This window comes from Typopeltis vanoorti, chromosome 12 (genome assembly GCF_054136105.1).
Source record: "Typopeltis vanoorti isolate ZY-2024b chromosome 12, IOZ_Tvanoo_1.0, whole genome shotgun sequence".
Taxonomy (NCBI): domain Eukaryota; kingdom Metazoa; phylum Arthropoda; class Arachnida; order Uropygi; family Thelyphonidae; genus Typopeltis; species Typopeltis vanoorti.
The window spans coordinates 93808979-93828763 of NC_143560.1; the positions used below are offsets into that span (position 1 = coordinate 93808979).

The 19785-nt window shown below is 32.4% G+C and overlaps 1 protein-coding gene across 1 annotated transcript in view; it reads right to left on the reverse strand.

The window, feature by feature from the left end:
* LOC150101013 (coiled-coil-helix-coiled-coil-helix domain-containing protein 7) overlaps positions 1–19785 on the reverse strand; it is a 223483-nt gene that overhangs the window by 181255 nt on the left and 22443 nt on the right. The window lies entirely within an intron of this gene.

Genomic DNA, 19785 nt, shown 5'->3' on the forward strand with positions numbered 1-19785 from the left:
ACCCCCTCAGAACCATTAAGTTAACCATGATTAGTCAGGTTAACTGTTAACCCTGCTCTGGAATGAGCAAACATAGTTTCCTTTTTTTTTTTTTCATGATGGACATTGAACCTACGAGCAATTTGGAAGTTAGAGGCTTTACCCACTCAGCGACAAATATTAGCCTGTTTGCATTTTTATTATTACTACACCCTCCATGAAGTTGGCAGACTCACTGTGGAAGGTTCATTCAACTGACAACATATTTATCATACTGAATCTTAAATACTTAACACTCCCTGTATTAATAACATATTCTGGGAATGCATTCAATTCGCTCACAATTCTTATGTAAAAAATCTACTCCACGCACTCTTCTTCACCACACTTTACATAACTTCCAGGGATGGCATTTGCTTCTTCCTCTCTCACCTTCTACTCTTTATAATCCCCTTTGGATTAATCCTATAAAATCCTCTCACTAACTTAAACTTCTATATCATATCATATCACCGCTTTCTCCTATCCACCCAAATTCTGCAATACATATTATTCCTTCAGCCTCTCTCCATATCCATAGCCAACATTCCAGAGTCCTGATGTTTCTCTGGACCTTCTCCAATGTTTCCACATCGGATACAGATTCCAGTAATCTGAAGTATATTGCTTTATATTAAAACAGTACATTGAACAGTTATTTATCATTGAACATTTTTTATATCTGTTATAACTCTTTTATAAACTTTGGTTTTCTTTTGTTTTCAAACAGGGTCCTATTCCTGTGTCTTCTAAATTAATTTTGCTTACCTTATTTTAAATACAATGCTGAAGATATACTTGCTTAGCTCTGGCCTTTCAAGCATTCTCAGTGTTTTAAATACCATATAAAAACATTCTTTATTATTACACTTGGAACCCTCAATACATAACACTTTGGTTTAGCTACTGGTATTTTTTACATGATAACAGTATAACGGGTAAAGATAGTGCACTGATAAACTAAAAGAATCTGTGTGCATTTGTATCAGTTTCCTTTGTAACCCATGCACCAAAAAAAAAAAAAAAAAAAAATGCATTCATAAAAATGTGAATCTAACCATAAATATTTATTTAAATTATTTCTCATTCGATTCAGTTAACCTTATAAAACAAACTCCAAAATATGCACATCAAAAATCAGGGAAATTTTTTAAAAAATTATTTAAATAAGCACTAAAGTTGGAGTAATTCGGATTTCTATACAAGAGGTCCCATCTTATGTCAAGTTATTATCCCCTGTCTTCGGTATATATACTGCTTAATGCATTATTAGTATTGATATGTCATTAGAGGATACTAACCTCCAGTTAAAAGAATGAGTGTAAATGTCATCAGAAACGATTAAAGAAAAGGGTGATACATATCAGGTATTTCATAGCCAAGTGAACAAATAGAATCAGCTTTTAAAACTTAAGTTTCAAGATGATCCAGAGCTAACAAAAATACAAACATTATCCAACTACCTTCATGTTGCATGATTTAAAAGGCATACTCTCTCTGCCCAACCATATTGTGAAAGAGATCTTGGGAGAGCTCATGCATTTTAAATAATGTAATAAACTCATGCCACAGATTTTATTTCTGAAAGTTCTTGATCACTTTTGAAACTTAATTTTAAAGCCAATAGTCTGCTTACCTGACTATAAAACTAATTATTCATTATCCTTTAATTTAATGCTAATTTCCTTTTGTATAATATATTATCTTCTGGACTCATGACATGAAGTAGTGCTGAGATCGCTTGATCAAATCAGTATACAGTTGCTGTCATGCTTTTTTATTTTTTATTACTTTTATTTTTGTTTATTTTTGACTTCTGACAATTTTCTGCTTAACATTTCATAATTAATGACAGGTTAAAGGAAGGAGGGCAAGTAATATTTCTCATTTTAAAAAATGCATAACCATTAACTTGAAGATATTATACCTGGCAAGAGATTATATTCTTGCTTTTATCTAGATTCAACCTATATAAGCTGTAAGTAAAAGTCTGCATGTGAAGTAGTTCACGTCACATAATTTCCATATAATGGGATAATTATACTTAGTGAGCATCCCTGCTCAGATGTGCACATTGTCCTACTGTGTTAAGAGCTACTTTCCCAGACTAGTTTTTATTTACTGGAGTTTCATTAAATAAGAAATTAGGCTCCTGTTGATGAGCATATTTAGGATGACTAATGAAGTCGATTGCTTTTGTTATACAAGTAATAATCATAAAGATACTTCACGTGAAAACTTTTGTGTGCTGATATTGGATTAAACATAATTGAAAACAAAAATGTTTCTTATATTAGGGTTACCAAGTAATTTTATAAGCTTGGTTATTTAACTCCAAGTATGCAAACAATTAAGTTTGTATCTGAAACATAGTTCGAGTCTGAAGATGGTACAACACCAGGGAAACTCATTGTAAAGGTGGGTAAAGCTCTGATGACTATTCTTAGTATTTTCCCATAATGTAAAGCACATCTCACTAAAAGATGTATATTGCAATGCGTTATGGGTGGGGTCACTACCCAGACCAGTTTCAACCTTTTTTGAGGTCTCCTCAGTGAGTAGCTAGACCCTAAATACCAAGGTTTTAGTAATACAGAGGCTTATCAACTTTACCTACAGAAGTTGCTGTAAGGTGTTTTTATTTTTTAATAAGAATCTCTGGAGGAGATATAGATTTAATTCATTTTTTAATTTGGGGATACTGTATATTAGGGCTACCAAGTAATTTTATAAGCTTGGCTATTTAACTCCTAATCCCAAGTAGTCAAACAATTAAGTTTGCACCTGAAACATAGTTCAAGTCTGAAGATGGTACAACACCATGGCAACTCATCGTAAAGGTGGGCAAAGCTCTGATCACTATTCTTAGTATTTTCACCCATAATGCATCACAATATACATCTTTTAGTGAGATGTGCTTTACATTATGGGAAAATACTAAGAATAGTCATCAGAGCTTTACCCACCTTTACAATGAGTTGCCCTGGTGTTGTGCCATCTTCAGACTTGAACTATGTTTCAGGTGCATCAGGCACAAACTTAATTGTTTGCATACTTGGGATTAGGAGTTAAATAACCAAGCTTATAAAATTACTTGGTAACCCTAATATACAGTATCCCCAAGTTGAAAAATGAATTAAGAATGTTTCTTGTAAAGTAATTTCTTTCTCTAACTATTGATCAAGCAAAAGTTTGACATGATAAAGTGTTCAGATTCTGTTGAAAGCGTTTTATCTCTCATCAGACTCACTGAGGATCTTTTATGGGTCATTATTAAGAATGAGGAAAATTATCTGCCTAGTTAGCCAAGTGGATAAGTCCAGTCAACGTGCTGGGCATTTGAATCCTACTGTGGCTGGCTGTTTTTAAAAATCTTCGGTGATAGAAATTTTCATCACCTGGTGAGAGACATAACCTTGATTATTGGTGGCTCAAAGTGATGTGAAAAAAAATAATAAAAAATCCTTTTTAGTTTTAGAGCAGGAGAACTGAATTAACTAAACCTCAACCCACCCACAGTACTAAATGCGCAATAATAGTACAATGTTTAATGGGTAGAACTTGCATTCTTGAAAATAAAGTAAAATTAGAAAAGAGCTTGCTCTTATGTAATCAACAAGAATAGGAATAGAAAGATTTTCCTATTTTTATTATCCTGGTAATTTAATGTTGTTATACTCCTGTTGTACTTGTCAGATTACCATACTTACACAGTAATATTATCCCTTTATTACTGTTTTTGGCATTAGTTCTGACTTGTGATATGTTTAAAAAAAACTTGTCATATGCATTGGTTAAGAATGAAGATAAATATTTCACCTGGTAAAACATTAATAAATAATATTGAGATTAAGTATGCATGTTTTAAAGTGAATCCCACCCACATAAAGATCTAAACTATAATATATTTACTACTTGAGTGGACTAATGGATGGTTAAATATCTAGTTCTCCAGCTCTACAAACCAAATATGGTACATTTTAATTCGAGCCTCCATTAAATTAGTGGTCTTGTACTGAGTGATGAAAGCTGCTGTCCTATGGACTTTCACAAACATCCACACCAGGGTTGGATTCAGGCCAAAATATTGTTTCTGCTTTCCTTGGTTGGAAAGCAGAAACAATATTTTGGCCTGGGTGTCCACTCAGCCACCCAGACCAGCAGGCATAGAGCTAAAGAATTAAAAATAAATAAATAACATGCTGGCTAATGGTATTACCTAACCTCTGGATATCATAAAGAGATACCATATTCCCTTTCTTTTGTATGACCTATCAGAGGTACATTCAAGGCATTGTAATTCCGGGTGAATGATACATTGATTGTCCAGTTTATGCCTTTGCCAAACAATCTGCTAATTTACTGAAATATTATACTACTAAAGCTCTATCAAAAATTTTATCTAAAGAATTGGCTACAGGCTTGTTTTACATGAGCAAGCATAATATAAGTCCAGAAGACTTGAAAAAATTGTAAAAGCTGTAGAACATTTAAACCATAATGACTTGGAAGAAATTAATAGGATCTGAACACCTTTATTAAGTTTGTGTTCAATTTCATTAAGTTATTTTACCTGTCATTTTGCAATTTTGTAATCCTTGACCTAAGTTAAAAACTACCTGTGGACTGAATCATCTATGCAAAGGAAAAGTTTGAATATGCAATACCATAATAATTGAAAATTAGTACCAAACACTATTTCAGTTCTTTTTTTTTTTTTTTCTTAAGAAAAAAAAAAAAAAAAAAACTTGAAAAATGGCATTTTCAGTTATTGTCAGTCATTCAAACATGTTTTCACATGCTTGATGTAATTAATTTTACAACAGCTCAATTGCAAGAGAATAACAGCTTAAAAGCATTTAATTTACATATATATGGTTTTATACTAATTAGGCAGCTGTTTTTACTACCATTCTGATTACTGGTATTTTTACTTTGTCCAATTTTAAAAAGTAGTTTGACTGTACAGAAATAGAATATAGCAAAATATGTAAAATAGACTGCTTTGAGAATCATTTTTGCTCACTAAGACATGATGAATTCATTTGGTTGGTGTTTGGGGGGGCTACTCAGGTTAATTTAGCTATATTAAATCAAGGAATACCACATTGCTGCATAAAATAGAGGTTAATAACCTTTCAAGGTAGAGTTTTTATTTGGCCTAAATATTTTGAGAACTGCAATATATGCACATATATGAATATGTTAAATCAAAGTTTTCTTAGCCAGTAAGCTAGTCATAGGTCAAAATCTTTTTATTATATTTGAAAATGGGGGGAAATATTTAAATCTGTGATAAAATTATGCTTGTATTGGAAGCTTCAGCCACAAAGTGCCTCCACATATATTACTTAGAACAGTGAATGTTGAGGTAAAAGTGATCTAAAAGAATCCCAATTATTATGAATGCACTTACAAGAACTCATTGAGAGAAAGAACTTCTTTTTGTAATTCCCACTCATGAAAAGTTGTAAGCCTATATTACGTTAGTACCATGAGTGGGCTAAGCAGTTTTTTTTCCTTATTTTTGTTAATTTTATAATTTTTTATTTCTTTTTTCACACATTTAGAAACTCATGCAAATACCTATCATATCTCTCCTTCAACACATTCGCTGAAGACACACACAACATGGTAATCACATTCCACACACCCACCAGAAAAAGAAAGGAAAAAAAACCCAGATCCCTCAAGCTTCCAGGGATGACTCCCAAGTTCTGCCACTTCTATCAATAAACTGAAAAAATCTCACTTGTGTCTGTACTTTAAGATCCCTTGACTAGTTTATGTTTCTGTCAGTTCCTCAAAAAGTTTGAAGACTACTTCAACTTTAACTAATTTCCATGCAGTGTTGATTACTTTAACATGGTTTCTCATGCCAAAGCATTGCCTTATAGTTTCACATATGTCCCTTCTTAGTCAGATCTCTTATATACATTAACACCACCTAAGTCAAAACCGCATGATCACACTAACTGAGGACAAAATGATCAGCTTGTGTATAGACAGATACTTAGCTGTATACCAACTACTAGATACAATGACCTTGTACCACAAGTCCCATCACTCAGGAATAACTACCTTAAGTAGTAATCCTTGAGTAATTCTATGAATTCATTTTTCCTTGTTTGGTCTGTCCCCTCCCCCCATTTGAAATCGCCAATCATGATGTCATCCTTGTACCTATAAGATTTATCTGTTTCTTAGTTCATTGCTGCTTCAGGTGATCTTGATTTATAGCAGCAACTATTTGTGCATTTTGTCTTGTTAATCTCCGTCTCACACAAAACAGTCTCAAACCATTTTCTGTATTACTCATACTATAATTTATAATACAAAAAATTTTTTTATTTTGAAATTATTCATGTCTATTGCATATAGAAAGTTACCCCATAAAAACTTTGATTTCTAAGTGGTTATCAATTGTGATATAGAAGTCAGTTAACAGCTTAAAAATTAATATATATATATATATATATATATATATATTTATTTATTTATTTATTTAAAGGCAAATAAAAATTTAAAAGCATGAATGAATTTAAATTAGTTGGTCAAACAATGTTTGCATAGGGAGCTTGCACCACAAGCTCCCTATTGATAAGTATTATCAATAGTTGCTTGATAACCTACTATTCACAATGATTGCATGTTCGGATGGCTTATTGTAAAAGTGGCCCGAGCATCCCATTACTTCAGTTCATTTTCGGATGAAAAAATTGCAGCACAGTTCTTGTTTTGTATACTCTTGAAGTTAATAATGAATGAATTGTATGGGAGGAATGGGTATGACAAAATGAACATTTCAGTATTGTGCAAATCCTAGTGATGTTTTCACAATATTGAATACTGTGGAATAAATATATAAAAAGCTTATTAAGATTTGGAGATCACTCAGACTTTGTTTTCAGAATTTTTAGCCTCATGGCTGTCATTGGTGCAAATGGTTAGGTTATAAGGACATAGCAAGCAGAACAGAATATTTAAATATAAATATTTAAGAGTGGGGGAAAAAAAACTAGTTTAATTACAAGACCTTACAGATGAAGAGGTAGGTCTGAAATACCATTAGTCCAGTAATTAAACAGATAAAAAGTAGGTAAACACAATTTTGTGGGTGGGGAGAAAATAGTTCTATTGAATATTAGTGGAAACACTTTCCAAAATTGATTAAGCTTATAACACTCATTTTGAGAATTATCCTTTTCTGCATAAATCAGTTTTTTTTTCAACTGAAAAGATCTTTACACTGTGCCATCTAGAGGGACAATATAGCTAAGGATGACTCGTTCCATTTACCATCTCATAGTTTGGTTTTACCTTATGCCCTTTCAAGGACCATACTTCTGAACTAGTAATGATTTTTCTACTTACAGCCTACACTTACCAGATCAGTTCTTTATATTATGCTCCTTCATTTTATCTACCTCTGTTCTGAGAAACAACTTTCCTTACTTGTTTCCCAAGGGCTTCATTCTTCAGTAGGTTCTGAAGTTCTTAATCTCTAGCCTATGCACATTGAACTAATGTACTCTGTGTTCAAAACCATTCATATGTGGAATTGATGGGGAGAAACAGTTCTTCAATGTGTTAATTATTGATCTCACAAAATGTGATCTTTTTTTACCTGTAGAACATCTAATTGCAACTGCTCAGCACAACATATGAAAATGCCTGGCTTTATTGTAGCAATTATTCAGTTATTTTCTTTTTTCTGTTTGCATTGAGATAATGCTAGCAGAAATGTAGGTCAAAGTGTCTAATATGGATGATGTACAAATAGGGTGGGGGATTTTAGTAAGCAACTCTGTAGTTCATTTGTGAATTTATGAAACAGTTTAAAATCACAGTTGAAAGAGACTGACTGTAACAGGCAGAATATGATGTCAGTGATAATGTCCATTGAAACGTGCACGTTTATAAAGAACTTATTTAGAAATTAGTAATTTTAATTGTGCGCTATTTTTTCTTTAGCCATGCTCAGCTATATGAATTAATTCATACAAATGAATCTATCTCTGTGATATTTGCAACTTACAGTACTCATTCATCTGTAGTGTATAATTCTCTCTAAATATCTGTAGAGAGAATACTATAGTATGAATACTACTTGTTTTTTGTTTTTTTTTAGTACCATTCATAATCCATATAAAAACCACTAAGAACAAACTTTAGATATGTGGATGTTTTTGGAATATTTTTATTTTACCATACATTTCACAGATTATTTTAGTTATAAATATTGAAACTGTTAAAACTTATGGTTTTCCTTGAAATTTTAAAGATATGAGCATTTATTTTTTTCTGTGGCTTTTTTCTGGAGAGCTATCAGAAGGGTACAAACACTTTGTGCTTCACACAAATAGTGTTTGTACTCTTCTCTCACTGGGATGTAGCAGTTTGCTGATTGCATATGTATTATTGTGTTGTTATTTAACTTGTGTAAGGAAATAGCATTTGCCGTTGTAAATTTCACTAATTTAAAATGTCAGGTTAGCTTGCAACATGTGGTGGGACTGTTGTATCCTAGGATCATGGAACCAGATATATTTAATGGTATCATTTTGGAACTGGTACTTTAGTTGCAAGGTAGTAAAATTTGTTTTTCTTGTTCATGAATAACAGGAAGTATGCTTTGTCATAGTCTGCTTTATGGTGATTTTAATTACTGATTTGTGCAAATCATGCACAATATCCTACCTGATATTGTGCATGTATTAATATTCTTCAAGTATCAGAAATTTGAGTTATAATAAATGGGATGGGATTATTTGGTGGAAATAGAATCATGTTTACCTCAAGTTACAAAAAAAAAAAATAAAAAAGAAGTTAGAACAGTTATTGGCGCTTTGATATGTTTGAGAGTAGCATCATGGATAGTCTGATTTTATTGGTTAACATTTATAATTAATACATAAAACTGAATTGTTCTTTACATTTTTGCTATATGTTCATATAGTATATTAGACTTTTCTATCATTTTCCTTTTCTCCATATCAAGTGTTTTATTTTAGTCACTTTTCAGGCTTAATAATGTTAGTTTGACAGAAAATGAATTTTAGGATAGTTTTAAGGAGAGAGATATATATGCAAGCATATCTATTAAGAAAAATGTACAACAGAGATTAATTGCATTATAATTATGTAGTTACTTCAGTAATATTTTGTGAAACCATGTAAATGCTGTTGGGTGACAACACTAATTAACTTTTTAGTCTTTTAATTTAATGCTCGACTCATCGACTTGAACTGCTGAAAATGCTGTTTAAGATGCACTACTCTGAAAGACTAATTACTAGTTCATTACTCTCAAGTTAAACATCACTTTGAAAGTTTGTTGCTTCCCTTTATTCATTAACCTCACTGAGATGAAGCCATTTTAAAGGGTGAGTGGGTGTGCATGCAACAAAACCAATTCCAAGAAAAGTGGAGTTAAGTTAGATGCTAGACAAAATAATCCTCTGATATAGTGCATACAAAGCACCTCTCAGTCTGCAACTAATAGTTAGCTTCATAATCTGTTGAAAATTATTTTGGTATACTAACAAAAAAAAAAAAAAAAAAAAAAAAAAAAAAAAATCCCCATTATACATTTGTATAGTTAGCTGAATGCTTAATGATAAGTTTAAAATAATTTGCGAAGCTTAGAGACTATGTAATAAATTATTTCCAAAAAATAATCTGTTAATGGTAGTTACAAATCAACAGCCCAGATCAGCTGACATTCATTATATAAACAGAATAAGAGATTGGTGGTGGTACACTGCCAGTAATAGAAAAGTAATGGATATTATGTATTCCATATATTAAGTAAGTGCATAATATATATTTATTATTAAAGTGTACTTAGTTTTGATGACAAGACAGTAGTTGATCTTCCAGAAATGGAAACCACTGAAAGAAATAAAAAGTGTAGAATAGTATTACAGGATAAAAATGAATCCTTCATTTGATGCATTCATCTGGTTAACTGCCAGCCAAGAAATATCTTATAAATACTCAGGTGCTCTGTCTCGTTTGGGCACCAGCCTTGCTAGAACTACTAAAATTTGGAAACATCATTTTAGTGATTTTCACATGGAAGATTGGAAGATCTATTTTCACATTTACTTTAGAAATAGAAATTCTAGATTACTTATATTTAAAAAACACTTTCAGTTTCTATATAAATTGCATTTTATTTAGTAATATTTCTGGGTCTCCATGAAGTTAGAAGACTCATTGAAGGGCCAAAACTTCTCACTGACGACAATACATAACACATATCCATATTGCTTGCCACTTTCAATGCCAAAAAAAAACTTTTTTTCCCCCCTTACATGATCCTTATACAGTTTCCAGGGTTCATACATTATGCTATTGACCATCTCCTCTGTATCTATATCTGATAAGCTCCTTTTGTCAACTTGTATGTCTCAAACATATCACCTCTTCTCCTGTCTGCATAGTACATTCCCTTAATCTGTATTTGTACTCAACATTCCAGAGTTCTGAAAGTCAATCAGCTCTGCACTGTTTCCTCATCACTCAGATATGTAAGTGATAAATCTGTGCACAGAAATCCAGATTACATAGTGCCTTATACAGTGGAACCTATCTCTTCCTTATCCCTGCTTGTCAGTGTCCTTCTCATTGTGGCAGCAGTTTTCTGAGTAAACTTTACAACTTGTGCATTGTTTTACCCATGAAATTCAACTTCCTGTCTATCAACACTCCCAAATCTCTTGCCACCCTCTACTTCCTGGAATTGCTCTTCCAGCACGTCACATTCTGTTTTCTCTGGCTAAAGTGCATAACTACATTTAACACTGAACTAACATGCCCATTTGTCTGTCCATGATACCAACTTATTCAAATCCGCTTGAAATATCACATCAGAGCTTCCTGAAATATTTCTTCCCATCGCATCATCATCATTCCCTAAACAGAACTCTGTAATATCACCTTTCCCTTTTCTGTAATATTGCTGGCTTCTATTGATTTCTCTGTAACCAAGCTACTGACAATCTCCATCCTACTCTGTTTCAAGAGTAGTTTTTCATGTGGCATTCTGAAAAATTACCATATGAGTATTTTCTCCCTTCCAATATGTTTGTCAGCCTGAAACAAGATCCATTAACAAACCCATGCTACTCTACAAAGAAATCTATTCCCATCAATTCATATATAAACTGACCAACAATTTTGACAGTAGTGATTTAGATTGTCCCTTATGTAGTGGTGCTTTTTTATCTCCTTACATTCTTTTAGGACTATTCCTGTTGCCAGACTAGTTGAACAACCAAGTTAGTGGGGAGGGAATACTGTGACTTTATTTTGCATATTCTCTTGATCTATGTGGCGATGTTCTGTCTAATTTCACTGTTAATCAACTACTCCCCTCCTCATAACTTGTAATAGGTTAACAAATTCATGACTCCCACGAATCATGGTTATCTTATATACATATGATGATGGCAGTTTTTCTTGTTTATAATGTTTTTGTATTATCCGAAATATTTGTTATTTTAATAACTTATTTTTTTAGTTTGAATAATATAAATATTAAAATAGTTGATGCATATATTAATGCTTGGTTGCCAGAAGTTCTTGATTGTTCAAGCTATGAATAACATGCGCAGTTATTTCTTTTTTGCACAAAATAAGTGTTCCAAATAAAGTTATCTAATAAGCACCACTTGGGAAGGGGAGTAATAGTGAATATGAGTTCTTTTTCCCTATTGGAATGCAAATTGACTGCATTATCTACTAAGTACATGTCATCATTGTGAAAAGTGCAGTAAATTAAACAATGGCAGAGTGTTTTTTAGCATAATAATTTAGCATACAGTGATAACTTAGATTAGCAGCATATAATATATAGTTTTCTCAATACATCTGTGGCATAATTTTTATATTTATTTTGTGTGGGTTATATGTTGCCGACTTATTCAAACTTTTTAAATGATTTCTTTTCAATTTAATATCAATCCATCCATGAAAAGATTTACAACATTTAATATTGTGGATAGACTAATGGTTAAATAATCTAGTATTCCTGCTCTTCAGACCAAACATAGAACATTTCAAACTGTCAGGTTTCCAGTAAGCAAGATGGGGAGTCTGACATTCAGAAACAAAAATCAGCTCTCACCTAAAGACACTCTTAAACATCTATGACATAGTGAGACCTGACGTACAAATTTAAACTCATAGGTTGGAGAGCAAATCTAGATGCTTACACTCAGCCATGTAAACTGGAATTTTTTTTTTTAACTTTCATTTAAAAAATATATATAAAAATTAATTGGGCAGACAAATATAAATGAATTTCTTGGTATAATATAATTAATTTTTTTTAAAAAATGCTTAATTATTTGCAGCTTTTCTGATAGAACCAGTTTAGATAGCTGTGATGCTAATTCTTGGAGTGAAGTTGCAGATGATAATTAAGCATTCAGCTTTTTAGATATTTGTAAGAAATAGTGCACTAGTTAAAAATGTATTGAATAAATTCTTCAAATTAACTTATGATAATCCACAGATTACTGTTTGCAGTTTTTCTGGAAGGGGGGGTTGTGATGTCAATAAATTATCTGAAAACTGCAAATAATCAAACAGCTCTGTGGAGGAGGGAGTGAGATAAAACCTACCCAGCAGGGGTGTTAAAGAATCTTGTATAACCTATTGTGTGCGATATAAAATGGCATACAAATTTTATTTCAAGATTGTCATGCAACATATGTACATACATATGTATATAAATTGTGAAATTTATACATAACACAATATAGGATATATTTTCTATAACATTCTATGAACAGGAAGGTTTAACAAGCATATTCTTTGGCTGGTAGATAGGAAATAATGGGCTAGTAATTAAACTTTGTTTTAACACCACTTGAAAATGTAATCAAGATGCTGCTGTTCTGAATTGTGATAAAGCCATAAATGTAAAACATGCATTATTAAAATAAAGAGCCAAAAGGTTTCAGTTCAAATCCACAGATTAGAATAATAATATCAGCATTATTTCAAAGCTGAATGTAGAAACTGTGAATGTTTCATAAGGTAAGAGGACCTACTTAGAAGACAAGGGTGGTTCTAATAGGCGGAACTAGTTCCTTAGTACTGAACGAGAGTTTTTGCTCTCTTAAGGTTTCAGCCTTGTCTGAAGAGCATCACCTAGTTCGAAACAGCTGTCAGGTCAGTGAAACCTTATCAAAATGGTCTAATAAAAGGTGAATATATAAACACTTGGGTGGTGCATATATCTTCTAAGTAGTTCACACTAACGCAGCTTGTGAATGCCAGAGAGTATATTCCTGTAAGCTTCCCTGGTCAACTTACCTTCCAAAACTTTCATCATTTTCTATTCGATTTTGAAATAATGCTGGATTTAATATCCACTCTGCTTGTAAAATGTGCATGATTACTAACAGAATTTTTAGATTTTGAATTTGTTTACTTTATTAGTAAATAAAATGGGATGTCCACTTATTCAAAATTGCATTCCTACCAAAGTTAAAAGGATAAAGTCCAAAAGTTCATTAAAACTTCAAGTTACATGTGAATCAAGAAGTTCCTTAGATAGTTCACAAAACTACCTCAAGTGTTATGTTACTTACCCGGTAGATATACTAGCTTAAGCAGATACCAGTTGCCCAGTGTCCAGTTCCCGAGTGAATATAAATTGTTCAAAGATTATGTATATTATTCCCTCCAATTACTGTATACCACTTCAAATATTTTTTATTAATACAGTTTAAGCAAACCTTTATTGTAATTCTTACATAGTAAGAAATGTTGAAGTGCTATTTTTGTATTCCTCAGGCTTTAAAGTGCAAAGCAATACAAACTTTCCTAAAGGAGAGTATGATAATGTTCCTTAATCATGTTTCTATGGCTTGTCCCAAGAGGGTGCTGGTTGAATTTCCTGTGATTGGTTGTCAACCGGTTGTGTTCCCTGCTTTGGTGCATTCATTCCTAAAAACGCACACTAAGTATACCTCAGCCTCTGTGCCATTCCTCTTATTTTAATTATTAGAATGAAGCACATGATGGAAACTAAGGCTGATTATGACATGTATTCTTTGATCTTCAGACATGTACAATACTTGTACCATTAACATATGAAAGTTATTACATCAGTATGAGATGTTGCTATAGAACTAATATCAATAGTTACATTTTGATTACAGTAAATGATTGTTTCTTCATTATTATAATAATACTGTTATATTTTTAAAATGCCTTTAGGTCAATAAAATGCACAGTACAGAACTCTTTGGGTTCTCTTTTTTTTTTTTACATGTATAACATGTTCGAATATCAAAGGTAAATGTGGAAAAAAAGTGAAGTTTTTGAAAATATTAACCTGTTGGATGATAACTTTAGTTAGGGAGTGGAGATATTTAGTATGGGTGCTTAGGTCCAAGAATTTATTTAAAAGTAGTATTTTATTTTATTAAACTAACAACCATCATTCTGTATGTGAGAGGCAGAAATATATAGGGTGCAATAAGAAAGTTAAAGTTATCTTCCAACAGGTTTTTAGCTGGTAATTATGGATGGATGCTGTATTGGTTAACAGAGTGTGACAAATGATGGTAACTGTGTGTTTATGGTTTTGGAGTTGTTCCTCAAGTGCCAATGTAGGCTTAAGGTTACCATATCTAGACTGTTTATGTATTTTTATTCAATTTACCTACCTCATGAAACTATTTTAAGACTACTACTCTGAATCTGAATATAGATTTATATATGGTGGTTTGGAACTGTCTTTGTGCCCTGTGTTTTGCCATACCGGTTTTATAAACAGTTTTTTTTAAAGTGTAAGAATATGTAACCACAAGCAATTAAAGATTTATTATTATTATTTAGGTTGAACGTAGCAGTTATATAAATCACTGTTGTAGAAAGTGTGCATATGAATGTGACATTTGCCAATGTAGTACTGATGGTACATATTCATTACTTGGATATCCTTTCTGGTGATTTTGCTAATATGATTTAGCTGTTTTTTATGAACACCAGAAAGAAATATTTGATTATTGTTTTTAAATTATTAAAACATGATCAAATTTATTATAATTTAGTTGTTGCTGTCAGTGCTATCAATTGTTATAGCTTTTGATGTATTTTGACCTTTAGTTATTTGATTGTAAATATTTTGTTAAATTAATGACAACAAAAAAAAGCTTGGCTATGTATTATTTCAAAACATGGAAGTTGCAATATAAAAAATTTATTTTCTGGAATTGCACAAAACTGCATTTAAAAAGAAAAGGGTAAAATTTTCTAATTTAAATTAAAGCAAAACAGTGAGATCATCAGTTTTATGCTGACATTTTGTTCAACTGAACAGCCATGCATAGTAGAGGCATATAAAAGTAATAAAAAAATATTGCAATGCATACTATTGGTATAGATGTTCTTTGTGACCATCTGAATAGTGCTTGTTATGCAATATGTACAAGAGCATTGAATTGCAAAATTTCCATGTTGAACTTGCCGTATTAAGGAATTAAAGTATGGATTTTTGTAATTTCGTAATGCTGTCTTCCTAATTTATGCAATGAAATGATTGTGAAAAATCATTTTGCAAATTCAGCATAAAGACATCTAAAAAATCATTAATCACATATGCCTAATGATTAAAAAAAAGTTCCCTTGGAGAATAAACTTGCAATTGCTACTTCTCAAATTATATGCATTGAAAATGCTTGGGAAAATTTATTAAGTTGTAATAAAAGTTACCAATATTTAGGAAATTTTCTTATAATCTACAGCTAAATTATCATTACCAGTCACCAGTTAGTGAATACAAATCTGTGTAGTGAAGCTAAATTGTACTCTTTTGTTCCCTATTAATGGTATTAATATTCTCACCCGGTACCTTAAATTTCATGTTATGTATTTGTTAGTTAATACTTATGCAATTGTAGTTCCTGAATTTTATGTAGTGTTTTTGTAAGGAAGGACCATAGGTCTTAATTATATTTACAATTTTTTTTCTACTAAGCACTTTTATTTGTCTTTTAAAGAATATATTTGTAGTTGATTTTTTTTCTGTAATTGTAGTAATACAAGTATCAATAAATGATTTCTTAATAATAGTTATGTTTTTAACATACAAACCGAGATACTTTTATCAAAGAGAATACAACTGGTGTCATGTAATAATAATAAAATTATATTATTATTATATAATTTTATTATCACATGACACCTCCAGGGAGCCCAAAGATTCATTGAAGGAGGACACCAACTACAACGAACTGCTCTACTTTCATGAACTACACCAACGCCATCTACTGCAACCACTACTATTTTCACAAACATCCATGTCCACTGCGGGATTCAAACCCGCAGCCTTTTTGCTAGAAAGCGGATACGCTAACCAGGCTGGCTAATTTTTTATATATATTTTTTAGAGTAAGTTTTACATGATACCAAGAAGAATGACTACATCACATGCTAGCTGCCATTTTGTATTTCCTGTAGGATAAAAGCAACTAAACACCTTGAGAAGAAAAAAAGTATATCAAATTAAATGTCAATGACATGCTAAGAGAGGCCAGAGACAAATGTTGGACTAAAAAGAGATATCTGAATGTGTTTGAGAATCAGAGGAAAGGGAAAAAGTGAGGGTTTTTTTTTGTAAAAAAGATACCAGGACTGTTAATTAGTTTAGTGTTAGTTGACGAGGTCTTGAAGATCATGCAGCATGGAATGTCTGAGCAATGAAAAAGGCTCCTAAAATGATATACACCCCTTGTGTAGTACTATCATCAACAATACTGTGGATAGAATTGAGGGTGAGAAAAGGTCATTTATGTACTGAAGGCAGAGGGTAGACTAAAGAATAGTTTATTATTATGCAACATGTTCAAGGGCACACTACTCCAGTATACATAAATCACTGTCTCCCCTACTTGACCCTCCAGCTACAACTACCATCAATACACAACACCATCTACTACCCACTGCAGATAATATTTTTTGTCTGTAAACTGTGTGTTCTCATGATTGATTTGCCAGTATGCAAGAAGAAAAACTGTGAGTTTCCAGGATAAAAAACTCTGCTATCTCTGTGAATGACTAGCTCGCCTTCATTTGAAAAAGTCCATATAAATGATTCCTCATGTCATGACAAGAATCGAACCGTGATCTTTTCCATTTGAAAGGCACAATGTCCAATTGTACTTCCGGTTGCACTACAGTAAGCCTCCATACCAGACTTAAATGGCCACTGCACAAGAGTAATAATGTCTAGATGTGAGTGATGTTGACGAAGAACATAAACTAGAGTAGTCATATCCATACTAGTAGTTAATTAGCAGACAGGACCAAAACTAGTGGCACTTTTTCCTAGGTTTCTTTTGCAAAATGTATGAGCAACTATTACATGTTTATCTGTCCATCCTTATGCAAGCAATACATAGATAATTTTATTAAAATTCACTCTTGAAAAGTGCTTAGAGAATAATAAGACTTTGCATTTGTGAAATTTAATAAAATTTAGCTGAAAGTAAAGCATTCGAACTTTGGTCTCGAGTCACTTTGATGTGCTTTTTTTTTTTTTTACTGCTTTGTACACTTGTTGGAAAAGCAAGATTTAGATAATATGTGAGGATTCCGAATAGAAATAGAGAATGAATGATCCCATTTCCCCAACTCAGACCGCTTGAATTGGCAATCCTTTGTTTGAAGGCCACAAGGTTGCGCAAAAAGCATTCCAAAGAGAAAAATCTACATATGAGGTTATCTAAGTTGCCTGGAGAGGAGGTGATATCTCCCAGTATACTGAGGAATATATTAAGAAAAGATTGATAAATAGATGATTTCTATTAAATTACTAACAACAATACTTCATCTCTTCTAGCTTGGTGGAAATTTAAAAAGAAAAGCCAGTTGAAATTATGGACTCTCCAAGTAAAATGCCTGTTGGACTGCAAAAAATCAAGGATAAAATGAGGCTAGATAATTTTAATCCAGAGAAGATTATTTTTAAAGCAAACTATTTGGTATTCTGTCATGAATATTATAGCTGACAAATATGCAAATATATTACCCTTATGGCAGAAGAGGTTTAACACCTCATTCAGATTAAAATAGATGGTGGTTGTGGCTGCAAGTGAGATTTAGCTGGGAACACAGTATTTACAGCTTGGATTCATAAGTACAACTGTATCATTTATGTTGATGTTCATGCCACGTATAGTGTAGTGGATATTCACAGTATTACAGAAGAGCAAAAAAGTCGGGGATGTGTGGTATGACAGTTCCCTAACATGACCCTGCCACCCTTAACACTACTCAGATTCCATCTGGTGAAATGTCAGTGGAGTTATGCATTAGCTGATCATGATGATGATTCTGATACAATTTCCATTAATTTGATCTCAGTAATGTATTGTGCAACTTGCAAAACATCCAGTAAACTTGCATTTTTCTTACTTCGGGCAGGGGGGGGGCTACAAAACACATAATTAGGAACGTGTATATCTTTTTGTCTGGAAAAATCAGTAAGTAACATATTAATTCCTTGCATTTGGCTGTCTGAAGCTCTGGCTCATTGCAACTTGTTCTATATAATCAGAAAATAATTCCAAATGTCATTATTTTACAATTCTCACAACATTTGGAAATTAGTGTTCTTTGTACATCACTTAAATGTTATATATTCTTCACCACCTACCCTCGTAAGCACTTCCTTGTAACAGCTGCAACACTTGCCTTTCAGTGTGAGAGACCCACGTGTGAATTCTATCTGTGACATGGGAATCTTTGTAAGGACTTTCAATTGAATGTGAACGAATATCACAAAGATGGAAATTTATATATTTTAGCCTGCAGTTTGGCCAATCCCAACTCATTTCATTGCCACTTTCCACTTTTTTTAGCTATAAAATATATATATATATATATACCATCTATCCAAGGATGTAATGGTGTGCCAGCTCAGCCAAAGCTACTTTGACTAAGTTGATAACCAAAAGTTCAAATCAAGTAAAAAAAGGCATGGCTGGTTATATCCTACAGTGCAAATGTGCAACTCAAGTAGGTAAAGTTGTCAAATAAATCTTGTTATTATAAAGTCAATTCAAATGACAATATCATCTTGCACACAAAACAGTATTGTTTTCCATGTTGTAGAGTCCATTACTGCTCTACTTGTGTGGCATACTAGATTTAATTTTTAATGTAACAATGTTGCACACTTCTTATTTCCCATAATTTCATTAACAATGGTAATGGAACATTATCATCAGACCTTTGTGGAGGTCATATGCACATAGCTCATCACTGATTTAAATGTATTCATCTCCACATTCACCATATTTTCAAGCAGTGCATTTCAGTCATCCACCATGCTCCAAGCAAAAAAGAATCTACTACTTACCCTCCCACACACACACACACCAACTCATACCCTCCTTATACAGCTTCCAGGAATAGCCTCTTGATCTCCCCATTCTATGAAAAAACTTCACACTAATTGGATAAAACCCTCGATTAACTCGCGTCTCATTTGATGTCTGATACTCGTCCCCCAATCTCTGCTTTCCGAATTTTAAGACCTTACACATTGCAACACAGAACTGGTAATACCACTCATTTGCACATTCACTCGATCTATTCACGTTCTCTAGTAAATCAACATTTGCTCTACTCATAGTTTATCGCATCATATGAAACAAGTGCAATGTCACCGTTCGAATCTTTCTCAATATTAATGAAAATTAAACAGCTCTCATACACAACCTGTTGACACCTATCAGC